Below are 22,688 nucleotides of genomic sequence, written 5' to 3'. Positions count from 1 at the left end.
CCCATTATTGACCTTCAAAACACAATCTTTAGATGATGTTGTTTTTGTTGCATCGTGTTTTATGGCGCATAAGAACTATAAGGCTATCAAGCTCCAAGAGCAAGGTTATAGAAAGCAAGGATCTTCAGAGGCCGCCTCGAGTTTCTCACATCGTCGCTCGCGTCTCCTCGCCTTGGGCTATAGCGATGCCGCGTTCATATATTTTTGTAATCCATGGCGGCTTTAAAACGGTTGCTTTGAAAAAAGTGTGCGGGATTCGCTATTCAGCCTGTGAAGCTGCGCACAATGGTCAGACTGCGGATAAATGAATATTTCGTGCTTTCAAAGGCTCAGATATAAGCAAGTTTTCTTCTAGATTCCCATAGTATTTTCAGAAACAAAAATAAAGAGATGGAAAACCTGGCTTTTATGACGAAAAGCGCAGAATTTGTACGTGTCTGCCCCCAAAAATACGTTCACGGGCCGCTAGTCTCCCGCGAGAGAGGACAGCCCCAGCTTCGCCGGCTGCCATGAGCACACGCAGGGCCACGTTTCTCCGCATAGGGGACAAAACCAGTCGGGGCAAGATCCAGCTTGGGTTCTCTATATACAAGCCGCAATTTTCCCTAATATGACACCAAATACCGCTGACATCAGAGCAATTTTGTGTATGAAGATATCGACTCAATGGTTGAAGTGAACAAAGAAATTGTTTTTGTTAATCGTTAAAAGTAAGTCAGAATTTTTATGCACAATGCACGTTAAAAGTACCAGGTGGTCGAAATTTCCGGGGCCTTCCTTTACGGCGTCTCTCATAACCCAGTCGCTCTGAGACGTTAAACCCCACAAGCCAAACCGCGAATTTTTATCCAGGGAGCTTGTCTTCAATTGTTTTACAAACTTTTAAGGAATGCAAAAAGGACACAGCAGTGTTTTTTTTTTTTGCATTCTTCAAAATATTAATGTATAAAAAGAATTCGCAGGAATGCGCGATGTACATAAATGGGACAGAGCACTGCATGCGTCTGAGAGGAGAAAGCAGCGACTGCTGCACTGATGGTAAACTGCAATTTAGGGAAACATCTTTTGTCGCCTGCAATCTGTATTCTGAATTCCAGCAATTTCATACCATATTTACGATTGGGATGCGATTAAGAAATCCGCTGCGACTTATAAAATTTAAGTTTTCTTCGCGTGAGCCTTCGGCTTTTCCTCTACCAGACCAAAAGCATTTGCTCCTAGTCAAAGCTCATCGTCTTTTCAAGCAGAGAAACAATAAAGCATGCTCCTAAACGTAAAAATATAAACGTCATTACTTCATCCTTACACAGCCATCCTAACATGGGTATATTTTTTTAAGCATCACTCGGCCCAAAGCCAACAGCGACATAATGGTGCGCGAGAAAACGATGTGCTTACCGCACGTGCATCTATCCTGCACCGGACTGTCAAGGGGAAAAGCAAACACTTGAAGAAACTCGACAATTCCAACTGTCGCTGACGAAACTTCGCATCAAGGGGCAATACAAAGCAGAAGAAAATGGAGTGATGATATACTTCGTACAGAGGATTTAGATTACACATGCGGAATCATCAAGGGCATGTTTGTCCATTCGCTACAATTTTCATCATCGTCTCCGTACGTTACGCTGACTGCTCCAAGGAGGTCTCCCATAACGATCGCTAATTATTCCTTCCTTCCGCTACCATCATCCTGCTCTGCACTACCATACTTTCTGCTCTCTCCTTTCCGCCTCATCGCACCTATTCTTTATGCACTATGGGCGCATCGAACTTCTTTTCGCTGTGCTATGCGCTGAATACAAAGAGTGTTATAGATGCCTTTTCTATGATTGTGCTGCATTTCAGAACGAATCCAAGACTTATTTCCTTTGGACCAATCTGGGGCTGTGTTCGCATGGAAGGAGGATGAGCGCACCTAAAGCTGCATAAGCTACTTGTCCTTCGTGACTTGGCTTGGTTCCTTGTTGCTTCGCGTAATACGCACCCAAAACGTAGCTTTTGGAGTGACGCCAAAAATTGACACAAGGCAATCATTCCTCTTTGTAATAATCGATTATCTTGTTCCTTCTAAAAATGTTTACATTTTCCCTGTATCCAGAAATCAAATGATGGCGGAGAAAATTTGAATATGAAATACTTCGTTCCAATTAATTCCAACCTTCAAAAAGCGTTATATAGACTGTATCGCTTTAGTGACTTTACTGCCATCCTTTAAACCTTTGTGTATAGATAACTTGTAAACTAACATCTGTAATCCTCTTATTTTGTTTCGTTTATAAACCAAATATATAGACTAATCATAGACTAATGCCTATAACTGCCTTTATTTCGTTTTTTGTTTTGTATAGATAATCATATACCAGCTACAGATAGTCTTAAGTTTGTCTATGGACTGTCCGGGGACAGTCGGCTTAAAAATAGTGCGCGTTCATATATCTATAGTGTTTAAACTGTTTTAGACAGAAGCCTATAGACCGTCTATTGACTGTGTAAAGTATTTATGTAAGAGTTAACTCAGGGCGACCGAACGGAGAAGGACTACTTGCTATATATAAAAACAAAAACAGTGCCGGAGATAGAGACCGAGTAATATAAGGAGAAGGGACGCGTCTTTTTCCCCTTTATTTCTCAAGGCCTCCTTTTGAAGCGCCATTACATTTACAAAACGTTAAACTGCACATTAGAGCAGCTGTCCGCCAGGACTGCTTGCCTTTGTTCTGAACTGAAAAGCATGTAGAGAAGCCGATGGGATTCAGTCTTCATGCATAGCATAAGTAGAAAGTTATTAATAAGTGCAGTATCGGTCGTTTTTACCTCTCGAATTTCGTATAGGCCTATATTATCCCAGTTTGATTGTGAATAAGCACTTTAAATTCAGATAGTGTGACTTCATTATCTCTGTACATGCTCAACTGATTATATTACCACTACGTATATTTCATGTAACACTGAAGAAACAGTACGGGCAAATGCTCGCCAGTATAGCTACAAAGTGCGCCACACTATTTTTTTAGTTTGTGTTTAGAAGTTGCCCTGTTTGACAGCAGTATATAGCTACTTAAAGAATTAAAGCTCCTAAATTTATGACTGACTGGTGCAACAGTTTATTACGGCTATCTTCCCATCAGCGAAGTTACAAATCGGAGATTCGTCTAATAAAATAACAAACTTCGAAAAATCTGGCATTGTAATTTTTGGCTTTTGGAGGTTCAGGGGAGAACGCAACACAAAAAACCTTCTTAGCTTTCTGTAACTTCTGAGGGTGCAATCTTGTTCATTGATCTTAATAAGGTATGACGCTTGAGAAGTGCGATGCAGTTAAGCTTCAGCTTGACCAGAATGGTTAAATTTAGGTTGTACAAATCTTGCTAAGTGAGTCCTGGCCTCTGGTGGTTGAGAGGGTGGATAAATGGCCTAACAAATTACAAAAATGACGGAAGTTCTCCTCGGCGGGGCCTGCGACTTTATTCAAAACTTCTCATGTCCACTGAACAGAACTCAGAGAAACAGCCATAGCTATGACACTAAAACAAAACTAAATTGATTGGTTCTAGGTCGGGTATTATAAAATATTTCGCAGCCAAGCCTCGGGTGTAGAACCGCCTAGACTTTGTCGGGGCACAAACAAAAGAAAAAGAATGTCACGCTTGGTTTGTTTGCAGTGTCTAGAATGTAATAAACTTGAAGAGGTTATCTTGGTGTCTGTCACGCCTCACATATAAAGCGGAAGTTAGGGGATCTCCTGCCTCACATATAGAGCGGAAGTTAGGGGATCTTCCGGCTCCTACGAGCATGCTTCGACATGATTCTCCGGGGGAACGACAGGCCAGTGCACTTCCTTCACTATGGGCCGCAGCACAGCCAGCCGAGAGTACAAAAAGGCAGACCGCAGCAAGCCCGCGGCAATGCGCTCTGGGGAGATGTAGTCTCTCAAGCAACTCTCGCGACTGCTCACTCTGGGAAAGCGTCTTTTGTTTTTTACCAAGCCCGCGATCAACTCATCGTTCCCCCTCATCTTGTACGGCTGCGGCTATCGTTCAAGAATGCGACGCCTCATCGAACAAGAAAGCCGTAAGAATTCCTTTTTTGCCACAGACTGTCGGTTAATTGAATATTGTTTTTGCCTTTGTTTAAACCTTGATCTGGCTTAGTATTTTACGCTGTGTTTTCTGCGTAGCTTTTTCCTCTACTTACTATATCTGGAATACTATCTTAGTTATCTGTAAAGTCTTCTTTTATCACAATGTTTGTTCATTATCAGTTTTCGCTCTTGTCATTTACCGAATCGTCTTTTGTCACTATTGCCTCGTGGCGTTTTTTTTTTCTTTTATTTTGTTTTTGTGCGAATATTATGTAATGTAATTTGGACTACTATCGATAAACACTACACGGGTTGACCGGCCTAACTTTTAACTGTGTCCTCAAACTTCATAGAGGGACGGCGGGTAACCGTAAAGGGTATCCCGCGTCTCTTTAGACCGTAAAGGCGGGGGTTTGTGGCGGTGTCAATGAACCCAATTTCTTTTGCATTCAGTGCCAAGATGACTAATATTATTCACTTTTGATGGAGTCACATTAGGCCTCACGAGAAGAAACAAAATGCTACATGTTCAAGTTCCAAATTTCATTCAATTTTGTGTGTGTTTCTCCTAATTAGCTTTTCCTACTTAGTAAGCGTCATGTCAAGATGGCAGGATATGATTCGGCACTTATTATTTTTGATACGTTACACACGACAAGGTGCCTGATAAAGAAAGTGAGAAACTATCTTTTCCGTGAAAACTGCAGACCGCCGCTCCGTCAGTAATTTCTACCTATGCCATTATATTGTCACCATTACTATGGTGTTCAAAAGTCGATTCGGCATTTTCCCTGAATGATGGCTTTGATCAGCTTACCTATATGTGTTCGAAGAGAGCTTTATTTTATTTTTTTCGAACATGATAGAACACGAATATTTCAAACTTGTAGCCGGATCGAACTCACATATGTAGTTAAACATCGAATCGAATACGAATATAATAAAGAGAACACAGTCGAATACAGGTAAAAAAATCCGAATGTTACTTTCATAAACTGTTCGTTGTAGCTGATAGGAATCAAGAAATGTTACTGAAATGAATATTATTCCAAAAGCAGTTTGCTAAATATTAGTTTAATAGAATTTACAGCTGCATGAAGCTTAACCACAGGAGAAAGTAATTCCCAAAAAAAGAGTGAGCTATGCTGTAATCAAAAGAAAACACTGCTCTGTAAAGTTTGTTAGAAAAGACAGGGGCTTATAAAGCTTGGGAAGAGATTATTATCTTGTCATCAATCCAGGAACAAAAAATCAGTTATAAGACAAGACTCTCTTGATCTTGCCACCAAACATAGAGTCATGTTTGACTAGATTATAGGGCACCAGCGCTGCTGGGAATCTCCAAAGAAAATATACATGTGAGACTAAATTAATCTGCAGACATTAAGTTATAAATGACTATAGCAATATGTTATTTTAAGGTTTGGGAGAAACGGCCATCCAAAGAGAGCAACATTTTATGTCTAATTATGTGCAATATTAAAGGGCCGCATAACCGGTTCAATAAAGAGTGTTTAAAAATGTTTTAAGCCAGCATATGAAGACATGGGCACATTCCAAAGGCATGTAAGAAGGGTATTTTACCTGTGGCAAGAAATAAGAGTTTGGAGCGTTGTAACAGTGTAAGCCTGAATGTTCACAAACATGCATGGATTTGGTCCGTAAGATAGCGCAGTAGTAAGTCTGTTGCGAAAATGTGCACAAGGTTGAACCTCGTCTATAGTTGCCATGAAAAAAAAAAAAAAGTTTCTCCACACTGTCTGATGAAAGTGATCCCTGAAAGAAAGTTACGTGCTGGAGCAAGCTGCAGAAGTGCCTCTAACTTGCCACCTGAATAGTTGGAATGGAAATGGTCCCTCTCCACTGTTGCAAGAAATCTATAGTTTCTTTTTGCGTGTTTGCCTCTACCGAAATGGACTTGTATCACAAGTGCGTTTGCAGCTGTCGTCCCTACCGAGTTGCCTAGCTCGGTACGGGTGCAAGTCAGGCCAATGAAAAGTTGGTTCCAGTGCTACACCTATCTGTAGTTTGTTGCCTACGTGACTGTCACCACCATGTAAGAAAATGGACGTTATTTTGCGCAACTGGAAGGCTCTTACATTGTTTTGCAACACCTAATTCTAGCATCAGGCTTTAAAGCATTGTCTGCTGTTGCCTTGCTTAGCATATTTCTTGTGCCAAAATGGTTATGTAGGAATGATGACCTGCGGTGAATGCCCCAGTGCATAGCATGCTTGAAAAAATGGTCCTTTCACTGGCTTTACTAATTCTGCGTACCTGAGCATAGCAGCCTCGCAGTGATCGCACAACTTATTCAACTGCTCTCTGTCCGACAGGTTGGAACTTCGACACCGGCTTTAACTCAGTGGTATTTGCGAAACAATCAGCGGTATACGCCAAAACAGGAAACGTCAGTTCCTCGCTTTAAGAATTTCGCAAAAGGTAGAATTGTACTCTGCGGCGAATTATTTTATAGGAGTGTTAACAACTTTTTTCTAAAGCAAAGATTATAGACGTTAACTCCAGCATACGCGCTTGTAAGCATGAATCAAGTCCGAAATCCAATACCCTTATCCTGACGTACATTTCGAAGACCTTCAAATCAAGTCTACTGGTTCAACAGCCATATATCTTCGCTATATTGGAAGCTCCGATAACTATCCAGTGAGTGGAGCAGCGTGTCAATCTCTACAAAGATTTCAAAACTCTTCGAGTAGTAGAAGTGCGGACTCGGGCATCTTGCTCAGCTCTCTAGACTGCGCACAAAGAATGAGGTGACAACCGTTCAGTCCCTTATGCGTACAAAACGACAAGCTGGACATAAAGCACTGCAGCGAGCATATCAGCGTCGCCATTCTTAAAAAACACTAATACCACCCATGAGTATTATTGCATATTCTCGGCAAAATGGGCAGTGCTACAGCGGCGCTACAGCTGTTTGAATTGAGGTGCTAAATCTTTCGACCGTGATCGAGAATTCCGGGTAGCGGTGGCGCAATTCCTTCAAATTTGGTTTTCATTCAGAATCTTCCAAGGTCGATTCTCGTTTGTATTTGTTACCTTAATTTTTGCATATATTTACTACCACAAGAGTGATAGCAGAAGTTCGTCTCATTTTAACTAATTCATTCGCGCTCGATGCATTACAGCGATATTCAGCGTGTCTGCTACAGCTTAAAAGGCTGCCACTGTAAGAATGAGAATAAGAAAGCATGGCTGTAGCCCAACGTCGGTGATGGAGACAGTAACGGTGCATCTGCAGGCCGCGGCGCTTGCACACCCACGCACCGCAGTCAACGTGAATGTCACACCTATTTATCAGGTGCCACCTCTTATCTAAGGTAATCAACTAACAAAATGTGCAAGAAAACAGAAGGTAAGTGCTCTCAAAGAGTTCGCTCTAGCAAGAGTAACAAGATTGAATCGCAAGTATATACAAGGGATTGGCAAGGGAAGCCATGGCAAAGGAGCTATCGTAAGCGTGAAGGCGTCACAATGAACAAAAAGTAACATACGTTCCGGCATAAAAAAAAGAAGAGTCCTAGAATCGAAAGATAAGGAAGAGAGAGAATCTCCTTATGATGGCTGGCAATGTATGCTACCGTGCAGGAAATTTTATGCTTCCCTATGCACGACGTTGTTCCTAGCTACATGGCAAGAGTGGTTCGGCAATTTCTTGCATTGACTGCATGTGGTGCAGAAGAACCGTCGCTACACTTTACGAACTGCGGAGTCCAGACGGACCCATTACAATGACGCATGCTGGGGGAGGATGTGCATCTCGAGATGCAAATTCATGACGACTTTATGCCGTGTCTGTGCAAAAGCTGGCCTGACAATTTACGTCATACTTTATGCGGCGTACCTCAACCTCCGATAGCTGCAGGCCATGAAGAACCAGCCTCAAAATCCCCCTATAAGCATGGCTAAATGCACAAGTTTCATCACTCGAGTTAATACCGTTAAACAGCGGCATACTTGGTTCATTGCTTACTTCACATACGCTTGATGTATTCAAGCCCAGTCAAGCAACTTTACTAAGGGTAAAGTAACAGGAAAGATGTCCGGCCATGCCAAACGTTAACTTCTATGTGTCAGTGAAACACTGAGTAGAACCGCATGCCGCCCAAACTGGCACGAGCGACATAGATATGCGCCTTGCTTTAAGCAGACCGTAATATGGGGTAAGCGTGTCTAATTTGGGATCTGAGGGTCCTGGAAGGATAGATTGATTCGGGTTACACCCTATCATCTAAAAATACGAAGCCCGAAATGGAGGTACCTCTCAATACATCAGCAAGATGCAGTTTCGTGGTGCCACAGAAAACGTGCCCAATCGTGCCCGGCTACCTGGTGACCCCCTCCTAACAACATACCACTTGTTTTTAGAACTTGGCCAGTGAAATAGTGCTTCCGCATAATTCGCTGCCCACACAATGGTTAAGTTAATATTCCGCTCTTTCACTTACTACCGGACGTCTTTCGTGGTGAATAGCTGCTCACTCAAGCTTTAAGTTCTCAAAAGAGAGTGAAACACCTCTTTATCGTTGCAACTGCTTACGGCATGCAAAAAAATAGATAAGAGGCGTGTGCATATAATGACCATTATTTTCAATAGCCGCTCTTTCAATGGCTTTAAATGGCTCTTTCAATAGCCGTATTTCTTGGTTGCTGATATTTCTTATGGCTTTTGTCTAAAGGTAGAGCATATTCCAAGAACGCATCTTAAAACCTGTCTGTTAGACGCAAGGAACATTAGCTTATCAATGTATATGCATGAACGAAACACCACTGCAGAGAGAAAAAATATGGCCAAGAAGTAGTAGCACTAAGAGAACAACTACTTCCAAAAACACTGAAAAATGGATCTGTTGGGATCTTGTCTTTCTACCACATTGTTGCATCCATGGGTACATTTGGCAAGTCAACATTTCTCTCATAACTCAGGCTTTGAAGTTCTAGCTCCTCAGTTGCAGCCATTTTAGCCGTTCTACACCAAATCCATGCCAAAAATATCGAGAGCAAAGAAATATGACCTTCGAAAAAGATGTGGGAGAAAATGAAATCTGTACTTAAATGAGTTACGTCATTCCTGATGTAACACTGAAACTAAGCAGGGCTGTTTTTACCCGTTCACAGACCTCTATTTACCTACTACTGCAGGTATCTGTACGCAGTGTGTGAAACTGAATTTTACGACAAAGCGCACATCATGTAAATAATTGAGCTTGGTGATTAATTATTACCCAAAATTAGCTGAAATATTTCACTTTTTTTTTATTTTGAAATGGAATAATTTACAGATAAACAAAAGGCCATGGTTATAAAAGGTCTGTCAACCTTTCACTGTAGCAATCCTAAGTGCGGTTCGAAATATTGAGCATAAAAAAGCGGATATTTAAAGATCGTTCAGTTCGGTTTCTGGCGTTGAGAATTCAGAAAACGTCACCTTTCGTTTTTTTTTTTATCCACCAGATATACACGCAGTTTGTGTATATTATGGTGTGATGTTACGATATGTATGTCATGATGTTTACGAGATTTCGACTGCGTAACCATGCGCAACGGCGTCACTATATGAATACACCATGCTGTAAAGGCAACTCAGAGAGCTTTCAAATGTGCATTTATGGCACTGAATATTTCTAACCGCACTGTCATTTAGGAACGAATACAAACGGGGCTCATTTTTGAAGTTGATGGCCTCAAATGCGCACTAATTTTTCCAGCCAAACCAAATACGAAACAGTTGATTAGTCAATTTTGGCTAGTAAATCGTTCGATCCTCAATTTCTATCTCACGCATGATGTCCGCTTGACTTAAAGCCAAATACGCGAATTGCACAGATGAATATCTTACAGTTTCCTGTACATGTCGTGTATTTTTTTTAACAGTAATCATCATCATCATCTTGTTTGATGATCGCCAGTTCATTTATACGTGCTAAATCTGGCCGATGAACAAGGTTCGGACCTGGCAACGGAGATCGTGCCAAGATGACGTCGTGCATTAAACTGGCAGCTGATAGTAACCGCTGTAAACAACAGCAAAATCATCGCTTATAGAGCATTTCTGGTTGTATACGTTGCCTCGCGTGTCTCCTGTAACCTCATATAGGCGTCACACTTTTTCTGGGCTGTTATCTTAACGCCAGCTAGATATGATTGCTATGCGTTTTGCGTGCATTTCGTCCGTCGAGCCCATACCCATCTCTTGTGTTCCCCAATGCCTGTGGCCTTGCCTGGCTTATTCTGGATGTGCGGCAAACGTCAAAGGGTGCTAACGTATGTGTTTATACTGCTCACTTTATTCGCCCTGCGTTGTTTCATAAATGACGATTGAGAATGTTGCGATTTGAGCAGCATGTTCTGCCTTAACTGGGCGGTGGTAAACCCGTGGCACTGAACCATTTGTCCAGGTGTTCTTATGAGGAAATCAGCGAATAAAAACGTCCAATTCGCTCGGTGTCATTTGTCTCAGAAATGTTTTAGCTCACACGCATAGCAATTCATAGTTCACGCCTAGCTCTCGTTGCTGAAGGTAAAATCTGTCATGAAATTTGCAAATATAAGTGCAATGCGGTGCGTTTGCTCAGACGTGCGGGAGGCGATATGCCGGATTGGAGCTTTTGCCTTGCATACAGCACATGAAGGTTCCATCATGTTGCATGGGACCGAAAGCGGCCTTTTTTTACGTACAGCTTCTTATTAAAATGCTTTGATCTTGTAACTGCGAGCTGAAGCGACGCTCGAAAACTAAACTTTCGAACCGAACTGAAATGGTTTCTGCTCGCGAAAATGGTTCACAATCGTCGCATATCAACTCATCATGCTCCAAACAGTGTCTGAAAAGTGTTTTGAAACTTGAAAAAAAAAAAGTTGAAATTTTGTAAAGCTTCCTTACCTACCGCAGTTTTTTAAAACACCAGTCTGATCCTTAATGCTCATTTCTTACTTAGCGAGAAACGACTATGTTGGCCACAGTGATGAATTTGATGATGGCGGCACTACATGCGGGAACTTCTTTTCTGTCGCAGCTTTACCCACCTTCCGCGAAATCATTTCCGCCTTCATGCGTTTACGACAGTACATGAGAGATGACGGAACATAACGCCGAAAACCACTCGAAAAGGAACCCAATAGATCTATCAGCGTGTATTATGTGGAAATGGTATTGTCGGCTCTCGGCAACTGTCACGGTCATCGCGGGGGCGCATTACTTGCTTTCGCGTAAGTCGTGTGAAGGCTCTAACAGAGGTGAGAACGACCTTTTAGAGGGCTGCTTACAGCTGGATGTTTGGGGACCATGTTTGCAAATAAACTGTTGCTTCCTGTGCCCGTCTCATCGAGATATCACCGCGAAAAGAAGGGAAAGAAAGAGAGAGAAGCGTTAGTTTTTTTTAATCTAAGCACCGCTATCACTTTGGGCTTCGCGCTCTTGAAAACAGGGGTGGTTAGAATCGAGTAAATACGGCAGATACAATTTTTTATTTCCTTTTCATTTATTCGGACAACAATATTTATGCGCTTTGGGGTTAGACAATTATCATAAATCATGTTTTAAATATTAACGATTACAGCATTATTATTCATAGATTCATTTTATATTTCCTTTGCAATGTTACTTGAATGTAACTGGAATGATAGCGCCGGTCAGGAAGCGCGAAAGTAACTGAAAGCGAAAAGTAAACATGACCATTTCTTATATACATCTTACTTCGAACAATGTAACATACACACGTGTATTGCTTATCCGCAAGTGCTCCCCCCCCCCCCCCCGCCTTTCGAAAAAGAAAAGATCAGTGCGCTGATTTCTTTTTTCATTCTTTATTTGCTTCCTTCTTTCGGGTCTGTTTTCGGCGAACCCAAAAACAGACGCTAGTGAAGATGTGCAAAACCTTCCACGCTGGGGAGAGAATGGCCGCTCCCTCCGCCCCCTCCCCCCCCCCCCCCTTCCCTTCGAACTGCCACACTGTCACTGCTGAGAGGGCAATCATCTAAATACGACCGCAATTTGCACACTTCATACAAAGATGCAAAGTGCGAAACAACGCTGGTATGGTATGCAATGAGAAATATGCGGTCATTTTCCAGTTGTTCGAGCAGTCTTGATTAACGTACGCTGGTATACGGCTATGCAGTAGGTTCGAATGCTGTGTTTGTTTTTATGCGTAAGCCTTTTTTGCCTCGTGGGTGACATCATCAGAGCTTTTCATGAGAGCGTGTCACCTAAGCGTGTCCTCATGAACTGACAGTTATGAAAAAATCGTGTCCACAGCAGGAATCGGTGCACCCTCCTTCCCAGCCGAGCGAGCTGACCACATCTCTCTGCCGACTTCCTGCGAATGTGCCCTTAACTCTTCTGGTCTAGCTCGAGCGAATAGAAAAATGATACAGAAGAGAGTAATTGAAAAAAAAAAGAAAACAATGTTTAAAACAGCATTACGAGAAGAATGACAAAAAAAAAAAAACTACGTGCAAAACTCAACGAAAAATAAAAAGAAATGAAGAAGCATCTTGTGTCACAACCACAGCAGAAGCAGCGCTCACGCTTTCGCATTTCTCCAGTGCAGGTTCTGCAGTGCTCTACAATTTGTTACCGTGTTCTTTTGCAGCCCTGAACGTTTTTCTAGTCCAAGTCACCCTTTTTCTCGAGAACCCTATGCCACCGGCTAATACAGAGTGATCCCGTATGACAGCTCAACCGGCTTCATGCAGGCACACCCTGTACTACAAGGCGGTATACCGAATCGCGTATAAAATTTGTGCACTCCGGTAGTTTAAGTGCCCCCGCAAAATTTTATTTCCTCTGTTTTCTGTAATTGTACAATGACGCTCCCACGCTTATTCAAACAACTATTGTTATAGGGCTGAAGGCTTTTGTATATAAATAAGTAAGCTCGACCAATTATCATTCGATAATTGCTATTGAAAGCACACGTATTGGTTGCTTTCCTAGGTACTTTTCTGCCGAATGGATTGTATTAGTGAAATCTTTTCAAAATCATTGCAAGTGTAGCAACTCAAATCCCCCTATTGGGCGACTTGCTGGTTCATGCTGTACTTTAACTACCAAATAGGCAGTCGTGCGGAGATTGCTGTCGACACTGAACATTACAACTTCCGAAAGTTGGACAGAAAATACAGGATGGATGAATGGATGGAATATAGATGCGTCCCCTTTGAAACGGGGTGGTAGCAGTAGCTATCATGCTCATTTTTCTCCCTATATCTTAATTATTGATTTACATTGGTTAACTAAACCATCATTCTATTTCCTAAGTTTTTTTGTTTCTACATTACTAATATTATGTGACTTCTCTGCTTTTAAGCCACCAATCTTCCAGTCGTTTTTTGCTAGCTTCCACCGTCGGTTTATTCACCCGGCCACTGGTATCTCTAAACCCCAGAGCTTCAGGAACAGTGACTGCCCCTGCATCAACTTTCGGATGGATACCTTTACATTCGAGTATAATATGGCCAATTGTTTCACTGGAGTTACCACATACAGCACATGCGTCATCTTCATTGTTAAATTTCTTTTTGTAGCTGCGTGTTCTAAGGCACCCTGATCTAGCTTCAAAAAGTAGAGCACTGCCTCTTGAGTCATCAAAGAAAGCTTCCTTCCTGATCTGAATATTCCACTTTCGGTATATTTCCACACCCTGTTTCTTCTCCATCAAATTTATCCAACTTTTACCTTCTGTGTTTTTCAGCTGTTGCTTAATGCTCTTTATTTCTCCGTCCTTGTGACTAGCATACTTACTCGTTAGTTTCCTAGTTCTTTTCCTCTATTGTGAGTCAACGCTTTTTAAATACAGGTATTTAAATACTTTAGCTGCCCATCTGTTACTGTCCAATTTCCTCAGGCGTTCCTCATAAAATATTTTAATCTGAGCTTTCCGTACTTCGAAAGATACCTAGCCCATATCTCCCTGTACCGCCTCATTTGTGGTTTTGCCTTGGGCACCTAGTGCTAATCGTCCAACGGCTCTCTGATTTATTTCTAATGTCGACAGTACCTCTGATTTTAGGCACAAAACCGCATTTCCGAAAGTAAGTCCGGGCACCATATTCCTTTCCAAATACCCCTCAAAACCTCATACCTGTTGTATCTCCACAATGCCCTATGCTTCATTATCCCGGCATTCCTTCGTCCTTTGGCCATAAGTGATTGCTCATGCTTTCCAATGTATGCCAATCCTTCGTTTACCCATACCCCCAGATATTTGTATTCTGCTACTGGCCTTGTATTCTGCTTCATGGCCTTGTATTTTAAGTCCCTGAACAGTTGAGCCGTTGAAAATCATCAGACCCGACTTAACTGCGCTAAAACTGAAGCCTAGAGCGTCCCCTTCGTCTCCATAATACTTAACTATAGAGTTTGCCATTCGTCCAGACTCTCAGCTAGCAGCACAATATCGTCTGCATACATCAAACCGGGGAGGCGCTGCTCTACCGCCTTTCCACCTAATCTATATGACAGGTTAAAACCTAGGTTACTGTCTTGTATCCTCCGTTCCAGGTTTATCACATAAAGCATAAACAGCAGCGGTGATAAAGGACAGCCTTGTCTTAATGCTTTGCATTTGCATACTTTGACATCTTCCGTACTTCTTATCCCGTCCCATGTAATTTCTACTTTGTTATCCCGGTATATTTCCTGTAGAAACTCTATTGTCTCATAACCGATACCTTCTTCTTTCAATATGTTCCACAGGAGTTCCCTGTTTACATTGTCGTACGCCCCGTTTATGTCCAGGAAGGCCAAATACAAAGGTCTATTTTCCACTCTAGATATTTCGATGCATTGGGTAAGCACGAACAGGCTATCATTAAGCGCCTACCATTTATAAAGTCGTTCTGAAGTTCTCCGAGTACCTTGTTACTTTCTCCCCTTGATTGCACCGTTAAATTCACCGCCTGCATGGCCAACCTGTACATAAGAGATGTTATGGTAATCGGCCTGTAGGATTTTATGCGCATCCTTTCTCCGTTCTCTTCATAAATCAAATGCATTTTACTCTGCCGCCAGCTGTCCGGAATTTGCTTATTCGTTATGACTGTTTCCAGAGCTTTTAACAACGTTTCCTTACTTTTTGGACCAAGTTCATTAATCAGCTTGATCGGAATTCCATCTATTCCTGTAGATGTGTTTTTAGGAATATTTTTTTCTGCCTTTTTCCAGTGTGGATTGGTCAGTTCTAAGCTGCTTTGTATTCTGCTACCTTGTGTTGCTTCCTGATTTGCGGAGATTACCCTATCGTCGCTTTTAAATGACTCGGCTATAACGGCTGTAATATAGTTCACTGCGTTGTCTCCCTTTAAACAATTTCCCTCGTTATCTTGAATCCGATCTTGCTTTCTTTGATTCTTTTTCCCTAGCCAGATTATATGGTTCCAGAATTTTCTTGCTCCGCCCCTAGAGGCATCGTTTCTGAAGTTTCTTTTGACGATATGATTCCCATTTTTGGTCGATCTCCTCCTACCTGTGCTTTCTTTGCCACTCGATGTTCCCTTGGAGCAGCCCGTCGTTGTTCAATAGCTTCCCTGATTTCCTTATTCCACCAGCTCCGTGGCTTCCTCTTTCCATTCCAGCGGTTTGCTGCTTTAACCTCCTTAATTTTCCTCCTTATGAGTAGTTCTACCTGTTCATAATCCCAGTCTTCCATGGTGCGTTTCTCTGTTGCTTCCTCTATGTCTGCTGCTATCTGCGCTATTTGATCGTCGTTTAATTTTGCGCTTACTTTTTGTCCAAGTTCCATTTCTCTTTTCATCAAGGGTCCCATCTGCAGACTAATGCGTTTATGATCACTTCCCAGACTACACTCCCCTTCTTCGTCTATTTCCATTTTTGTGACCTTGCTACAAATTTCCCGCGACATTAGACAGTAGTCAATGGTCGCCTGCCTGTTGAGGAATTTCCACGTGTATTGGCCTTCACCATTTTGTTTCTCTATTTACTATAACTAGATCGTGTCGCTCACAGAAATCTAGCATTAGCTTCCCGTTACAATCCGTGTATTCATCCAGATCGTCGATGTGGCCGTTCATCTCCCCCACCAGAATAATATTGTCCCCGTCTCCAAACTGGCTTATATCGTCACTGAGACATTCAACAAGATCCTTGTTTTCTTGCCTGCATTGGTGTCCTATTCCTAAATAAACTACCCCTAGCCATGCCTTTATGCCGGCAATTGTTCCTGATACCCAGATATGTTCCTTACAAGATGATATAATTGTTTGCCAATTTGTTCCCTGGTGTATCAACATACCTACCCCTCCACCCTTTTTTTCCGTTCTCGTTCTGTTGCACCCTTCCCAGACGTAGCCTTCTATGAACGTCGGATCTTCTAGATCCCTGAGATGAGTCTCGCAAAGAGCGTACACACCCGTTTTGTCATCCTTCACCTGCTGTTCTATCTCTAGCCATTTCACTCTTTTTCTAACTCCTTGCATGTTTATGTAGCTGATCCTAGTGTTAAATTTCTTTTTTGTACTTTTCTTTCTCGACCTCGTCCTTGCCATTTTTTGGGGCTCAGCCTTCGTTATTACACTTCCTTCTGCTTCACTTCTAACTACCTCTGTGCACGGAGTCCTCGCGGACCCCCTAAAAAAGCTACAGCCCTGCCTGCCAGGCGCCAGCCGATCTCTGTTCCCACCCTTCTGTTAAAATGAATGCCATCTCGCTGAAAAGCCCAACCAAAACCTGCTTTATGCACCTTCCTGTTTACCTCAACCACATCGAAACTCTTCTCCAGGCTTAACTTTCTTATGTCCTGATTAACTGTCACCACGTCCTTTTCCAGCTTTCCGTTCAATCGTAGCACCTCCGGTACTGTGCATACAACTATCTGCGCTTGCTGTGCTACCTCCCTGAAATCGTCAACTCCCTTAGCTAAACTTTCCACCACTCCTTCAGCGTCACCATTTAGGACATCGTTTAGCCCCGCGGCTACAATCACCATACTGCGCTCTGTGGAATTTTTCAACAGCCTATTTTTACTTTCTTTCAGCACTGTCCTCATTGTGCTCCCTGGGAAGGCTCCAACTAACACTCTCTTATCACCCTTTACACGTTCCAAGATATCTCGCTTGCACCTGCTCATGTTAGAATCTCCGGCGATAAGCACCTGGGCCTTCTCTCTTCCTCTCCCAACTTTTGGCTCCTGCTTTCGGTTATCTGTGTCATTCTCTCTCGGATTTTCATTCTTCCTTACTTCTTTCTTTTTTTCCGGCTTCTTAGTAGCTGCTTCTAAATAGCTCTGTCAGTTCGGATCCGTCTGACCTACTTTGCTTATGTCTTCCATGCCAGTGCTGGTCCCAGCCACGTGGCCCGCGCTGGAATTTTCGTCCTCGTTGGTTCCAAGGATAAAGTCGGCCTTTTTCTTTTGAGGAAGCTGTCCAAGCAGTTTCTGATTTTCTGTCCTTAACAAACGTACTTCATTTTCTAAATCATCCACACGAAACACTAAACTGCCCCTTTCTTGATCAAATCTATCTAAGCGCGCACTCAGCACGCAACACCGACACAAAACGTCGCTGCCTTCCGCTCCATCTACAGAGTCAAAACGCGTTTCCTTGAGATTAACCTGCTCCTCACACTGAGTACACTTTACCTTCTTTTGATTGCACATCTTAAGCATGTATCGACTGAACTATATCTATTACGAATTCTCAGAATATACAAACTGCCAAAAGAAGACACAAGAAACGGCTAGCAAACACGCGTTAAAATCAATTCTGCGAAAGCCAATAGCCTAGAAAAAAAAATTATTTATCTAAACACAATAGTTAAAAAATGAACGCCGAGAAAACCTAGCTGCCGGCACAAAAAACCCGGCCGCTAGGACAAAGAGCTAAAATGTATTTTTTAGGCTGCACCTAACCTAACTAGCTGAAAACGAAATAAAGTTAATAAAAGAAAGAACGCATCTGTTTTACTCTTCGTAAGCTCCCGCTATCGCCAGTCCTTCCGTTTCCGGTAGCCACGTGCAATCGGAGGAGCGATGGAACACGCGTCCGCACCACACGGCTGCCAACTGTCAACAGGCTTTACAAAAGTTAGCGCCATCTAGTGAAAGAGATAGAAACTGTGCGCGGCGGCCATGTTTTCTTCAGTCCGCCCGCGCCTCCCATCGAGTACGCTGTCAACGTGCGCCTTCGTGGAACCCGTGCTTGCACCGCAAGGTGCATTGGAATGATCACAAGCGATTGTTTGATTTTTTAACATCACGTCAGTCGCTGCTTGCACCAAGCTCTATTCGGAATGATATGCCAGCATGTTGCTGCGTACCCTTCTGCGGCAAGCGCACCGTCGTAGACGCGCACCGAAACAAGGTATACGCGTGTATGCGACCGCTCGTTTGCAGTCCTAATCGGTTTTACAAGTGTCACTTGCTTCACGTCACTCCGACTGGGAGCTAGCTCACAGAACGTGCTATCACCTAAAACAGCAAGGTTGTTTTGCGTGCTATGGAGCCTTGTTAACGTGAAGGATAAGCTTATGCTTCGATGGAGGACACGGGAGAAGGAGCAATGCATGTATAACGAACGCTATAGTTCAAATACGTTCTTTCAAACCTTTTGTGTGTAGGTTGCATTTACCATTGTGTATTTGATTTAAGACAAGGGCATGATTAACGAAACTACTTTTCACAGTCGTACAAAATGGTAGTGCTTGGCGCAGAGAGCAATACGGCTGTCTAGTGCGCCCGAGGTGCGTTTGTCACGCTGCAAAAGCCGCTGCCAAACCCGCGGCGTCTAAGTAAAGCAGGAAAAGATGACATCCCACTAGTGTGTTGTAATATACTCAAGTCCAGACCGTTTCGAAAGATGTTATCACGTGATAATGCATGCGAAGCCCGGTCCGCGTCCAGAGAGCGCAGCTCAGGTTTGCATTCTGTGCCTTCATACCTGCCAGCGCGGCCGATAAATAAAATAAGTAATGAACAAACCAAGCAAACAAACTCGCGATCATCTCTCATAGTCGTTCAAGTGAATAGCAAAAGCACACAGACAAAATAAAATTCTGCACATTACAAAACTCTGGCTACTGTACCTGGATAGGGATGACGCTGCGCGGATAGACGAGGGGCCCATGCACGACTCGTAGAGCAGTTTGTAACTGCGCTCGGCAGCGCGGCCGGTGGGCCCCGCTACGCCTCGGCTGTCAGAATACGGTTCTTGGCGTCGCTAACAGACACCGCCAGGGACAGAAGAGAGGTCCAAGCACAGCACACTAGATTACAACGTGAAAAGCGCGGACAGAACGGTGGGCGCTTACGAACGGACACGAAGCGAACCAAAGCGAATGTACGAAGCGATCAAAATATGGCTGCCAGCGCAGGATCAGCGTGCCGCTCATGGTTGCCAGACTTACTTTTGTAAACCCTCTATTGTAACCTATCCTTTCAAAAACCGAAAACAAATATGGCCGATTTGAATAGTTAATCAAATACGAAGTAGGTATGCAGCACCGCTTATCACCGTTATACCTTTCATGCATTACCACACACATCTGCGATTTACACTCTCTCCAATATCTTCCCTCAGCTCACGCAAGAGGTGGCCAGCAGTCACAAAGAAAAACAGCGCCGACGGTGGCGCTTCCAAAACAAACAACACACAAATCTAAGACTCAAACATTCCTATCGCTTCCTTTGGTCGGTAGCGCGCGGGTGGCGGTTTCAAAGGGTCATATGTTCAGTCGTCTTCCCAAGAAGACACCGACAGCAGCTCCCTCTGCCGCGCATTCTCCGCAGCCCGTGTTTCGCCGCGATTTATGGCCTCCGCGCCCTTTCCCCTCAAACCGAGAAACAGACCAGTTAGCGGCGAACCCTCAACCACTGCGCTTACGCTGTGCTTTTTAACCGCTCTGGTTTGCCTCCTTCACGGCACGGTCGAAGTGAGACTTCTCCAAGAATCGGAACGGGCAGAACCGACGTCGTCGCCCGTTTCCATGTGTTCCTATATCACTTCCGAAGTGCGGCCGCCTGCGCGACCGCCATAAATAAACTCGCGTCATGCTGCCGCTTGACCTTGGCCGCCCCTTTGGAATCTCCTCCGCGACAGTGGACCCGCGGCTTCGGACAGACATCGGCGAAATCCATGATTGCGGCTAGTAGGGCTACGAACTAAAACCTGGACACCAGCATGGCAACTGGCGGAGTTATCTTGGCTACGTAACCCCACCGTGCCATGGCTAATGTGCAATATTGGCCCTAGCTGAATTTTCAGTGTGTGCTGCTTCGGAGGCCTTCGTTATCTAGGAAACTCTTCTTAGGTGCTCCGTGAAAGTCTGGAAGTGGATGCTCGAAACGATGAGCAAAACCATCTGGGCGAAGTGGGAAAAGGTCGTCGCGCCCTTCTTCCCACATCCCCAGGACCGGCACTGGGCTGAAGCGGTGGGCTGAAGGAGTTGTGTTAACTGGCGTTTTATAATCGGCTTACAGAGAACACATTTTAACAAACCTGCGTTTATTCGTTCGTAAAAAGCTCAGACGCCATTGGATTTCTCTGAAACTGTCGCAGCCTCGGTTTCACCATCATTTATCGCTGTGACGCAAAAGACATAGAAGTTGCTGAGCCGACCGGCCGGCAAAAAACAGCAATGCAGCCAGGCATCTATAGTTTCGTTTCTTCACGAGCGCGAGCATATACGAGCTTGCGCCGGCGCTACGTCGTTGCAGTTGCGCTGCGGTATGGCGCCAGCTATGGCTTGTTGAATTGTAGCAATGATGTGTCGTGCCCTAACTGTAAGGAGCCAGCAGTGCGTACGAGCTTCTCGTTCCTCGCCGGCCGGGCTATGAATGGAAGAAGACGCAACTCTAATCTGAGCTATCGCGATGAAACTACTTACCTCTACGAACATCCACGCAACAACAACGCTTCAGGTAACCGCGATGAAAGTCTAAGCGAATCAACTTGTCGCGCTACGACGCGATAAATGAGAAGCGTGTTAACCATGACATGGTTATAAAGAGCGGCCTCTGTATGGCAATTCAGGCCAGCAAGGCCGGCATAATAAATATTTCACCACGAATGGACCTTCCTCGCGCATAGTAGCCGCATCAAAGTTAGTAGGCTCCCTGCTTGTCGCGCAGGCAAACCATGGGAGCATACAGGATGCGCGGAGTCGAAGTGAGCGCTCCCTTCGAGAGGGTCATCGGAGGTGGCTAGGTGTGTGCCCTATCGCTCCATGCAGTTATTCGAAGACTTCACAATACTGCTAAAAATTCGAATAGTTTGAATTTAATTTATACCCACCACATGATTTGTTTAGCGCATATGGCAGGATGCTATGCGATTGCAAACTTAGAATATTTGCACACAGTTATGTGCGACTCTAATGCATTTAATTTTAATCCAGGCAACGATTTTACCCACGCTACAGAATGTTTCTAAACAATGACGTTTGGCAGAGGTGTATGTAGATGGTGTGCAGCGCATCTGAAAAGGGCAGGGCGGGTGGGGGAGCAAGGTGAATCGAGTACCAAGGTTGATATGTGTACAGTTCCCATCCCTGAATGGAGAGGATGGGGATATGGTTGGTTCGCTGGTTAAGTTTGTGGAGGCCTGATGGATTTCCCGTGGGTTCTTTACACTTAACACACCATCGCTTTTCCCTTGCGCTGCAGTCTTGGTTTCTAGTGGGAGAATGTGGTAGTCGATGGGCTGGTGCTATGTGGCGCTTCTGGAGGGCAAGGTTCGATGGTTGGGGCGAACGAAACCTCTGAAGGGTGAATGTTGTGGGTGGAGGGGTGGGGGGCGCTCTCAGGAATATGAACCTAGGGCTGTGGCGTCTGGCTAAAAAGGTGATTTTACGCGAAGTGTATACAGCCAGTTGCCTCAAACAGCCATCGTCATCACCGTTAACGCCGGACACAGAAGAACGTGCCGGAAAAATACCAACATAATTTCGGACCCAAATTGTGACTCAACCGTTCGCTGTGCTAAAGGCTAGTTGGCGGTGGCTTTGCGTTAGCGAGACTATACCCGACGACGTATATGCAGGGTCGTACACTTCTATCTATAATACTGTTACTCCTTTCAAAGCACCATTGCGTCCGATCCGGCTATGTAATCAGGCCAAGTCTCATGACAAGCAAAGCACCACCTCTAGATCCCTCCGTGCATATATCACTTTGTTGAGAATATGCACCTGCGTCGGACACAGTGTTGCTTTGAAAGCGGTGACCATGTTATAGCTAAAGAGAATGACCCCTGTACGTCGATTGTATGCTGTTCATTAGAAGTGCAGATGTCCATCAAGAAATGAGACAGCATCTTCCTTTTCCCAAAAGCCAAACCAAAAAAGACATTCATTTGCCAAACTCTGTGCAGTGTCTCAGCACAAAAAAACAAAATCGGGATGAAAAGAGTGTGTTGAACGCTCTACCATATTAAGCGAAGCATAAGCGTCCTCTTAATTTTTATGGTCTCGAGTGCGTGCAATAAAAATATTAGACAGAAAAATGAGCTTGTAAGCAAATCCGCAATTATGCTCTAGGAAAAGAGAGATCAGCCATAAACCATTTTTTAAATATTTAGCGTCACGTCTACCTTCATAGTTAAAAATGATTCCAAGGAATATCTGGTGCAG

The sequence above is a fragment of the Amblyomma maculatum genome, chromosome 6 (genome assembly GCF_055883805.1).
Source record: "Amblyomma maculatum isolate TAMU_Amacu chromosome 6, ASM5588380v1, whole genome shotgun sequence".
Taxonomy (NCBI): Eukaryota; Metazoa; Arthropoda; class Arachnida; order Ixodida; family Ixodidae; genus Amblyomma; species Amblyomma maculatum.
The sequence above is the reverse complement of the archived record's forward strand: the minus strand, read 5'-3'. Positions refer to the sequence as shown.